We start from the raw sequence: 2,459 nt of genomic DNA on the forward strand, positions 1-2,459 counted from the left end.
CAACATTGCTGTTTAGCTAAACTTAACTTAACTTAAACAACATTGCTGTTTAGCTAAACTTAACTTAACTTAAACAACATTGCTGTTTAGCTTAACTTAACTTAAACAACATTGCTGTTTAGCTAAACTTAACTTAACTTAAACATCATTGCTGTTTAGCTAAACTTAACTTAACTTAAACAACATTGCTGTTTAGCTTAACTTAACTTAACTTAAACAACATTGCTGTTTGGCTGAACTTAACTTAAACAACATTGCTGTTTATCTTAACTTAACTTAACTTAACTTAAACAACATTGCTGTTTAGCTAAACTTAACTTAACTTACAACATTGCTGTTTAGCTAAACTTAACTTAACTTAAACAACATTGCTGTTTGGCTAAACTTAACTTAACTTAAACAACATTGCTGTTTGGCTGAACTTAACTTAACTTAAACAACATTGCTGTTTAGCTAAACTTAACTTAAACAACATTGCTGTTTGGCTAAACTTAACTTAAACAACATTGCTGTTTAGCTAAACTTAACTTAACTTAAACAACATTGCTGTTTGGCTAAACTTAACTTAAAGGCCTACTGAAACCCACTACTACCGACCACGCAGTCTGATAGTTTATATATCAATGATGAAATCTTAACATTATAACACATGCCAATACGGCCGGGTTAACTTATAAAGTGACATTTTAAATTTGCCGCTAAACTTCCGGTTCGAAACGCCTCTGAGGATGACGTATGCGTGTGACGTAGCCCGGCGAACACGGGTATGCCTTCCACATTGAAGCCGATACGAAAAAGCTCTGTTTTCATTTCATAATTCCACAGTATTCTGGACATCTGTGTTCGTGAATCTGTTTCAATCATGTTCATTGCATTATGGAGAAGGAAGCCAAGCAAGCAAAGAAGAAAGTTGTCGGTGCGAAATGGACGTATTTTTCGAACGTAGTCAGCCACAACAGTACACAGCCGGCGCTTCTTTGTTTACATTCCCGGAAGATGCAGTCAAGATGGAAGAACTCGGATAACAGAGACTCTAACCAGGAGGACTTTTGATTTGGATACACAGACGCCTGTAGAGAACTGGGACAACACAGACTCTTACCAGGATTACTTTGATTTGGATGACAAAGACGCAGACGTGCTACTGTGAGTATGCAGCTTTGGCTTTTTTTTGCGTATGTACGTAACTTTTTTAAAATATATAAGCTTTATGAACCTTGGGTTAGGTGAACGGTCTTTTGGGCTGAGTGATTGTGTGTGTTGATCATGTGTTTGAATTGTATTGGCGTGTTCTATGGAGCTAGGAGCTAGCAGAGGAGCTAGGAGCTAGCATAACACGTACCGTACCGTAAGTGCGCGTCACGTACGTAACTTTTTAAAAATATATAAGCTTTATGAACCTTGGGTTAGGTGAACGGTCTTTTGGGCTGAGTGATTGTGTGTGTTGATCAGGTGTTTGAATTGTATTGGCGTGTTCTATGGAGCTAGGAGCTAGCAGAGGAGCTAGGAGCTAGCATAACAAACACGCAGGTGTTATTATGCAGGATTAATTTGTGGCATATTAAATATAAGCCTGGTTGTGTTGTGGCTAATAGAGTATATATATGTCTTGTGTTTATTTACTGTTGTAGTCATTCCCAGCTGAATATCAGGTACCGTGAGTATGCAGCCTTGGCTGCTAAACATTCGATAACTTGACCGTATGTGCGCGTCACGTACGTAACTTTTTAAAAATATATAAGCTTTATGAACCTTGGGTTAGGTAAACGGTCTTTTGGGCTGAGTGATTGTGTGTGTTGATCAGGTGTTTGAATTGTATTGGCGTGTTCTATGGAGCTAGGAGCTAGCAGAGGAGCTAGGAGCTAGCATAACAAACACGCAGGTGTTTTTATGCAGGATTAATTTGTGTCATATTAAATATAAGCCTGGTTGTGTTGTGGCTAATAGAGTATATATATGTCTTGTGTTTATTTACTGTTGTAGTCATTCCCAGCTGAATATCAGGTCACCCCCGGCTCTCACAGCATCTTCCCTATCTGAATAGCTTCAACTCCCCACTAGTCCTTCACTTGCACTTTACTCATCCACAAATCTTTCATCCTCGCTCAAATTAATGGGGAAATTGTCGCTTTCTCGGTCCGAATCTCTCTCACTTCATGCGGCCATCATTGTAAACAATAGGGAACTTTGCGTATATGTTCAACTGACTACGTCACGCTACTTCCGGTAGGTGCAAGCCTTTTTTTTATCAGATACCAAAAGTTGCAATCTTTATCGTCGTTGTTCTATACTAAATCCTTTCAGCAAAAATATGGCAATATCGCGAAATGATCAAGTATGACACATAGAATAGATCTGCTATCCCCGTTTAAATAAAAAAAATTCATTTCAGTAGGCCTTTAACTTAAACAACATTGCTGTTTGGCTGAACTTAACTTAACTTAAACAACATTGCTGTT

The sequence above is a fragment of the Entelurus aequoreus genome, linkage group LG03 (assembly GCF_033978785.1).
Source record: "Entelurus aequoreus isolate RoL-2023_Sb linkage group LG03, RoL_Eaeq_v1.1, whole genome shotgun sequence".
Classification (NCBI taxonomy): domain Eukaryota; kingdom Metazoa; phylum Chordata; class Actinopteri; order Syngnathiformes; family Syngnathidae; genus Entelurus; species Entelurus aequoreus.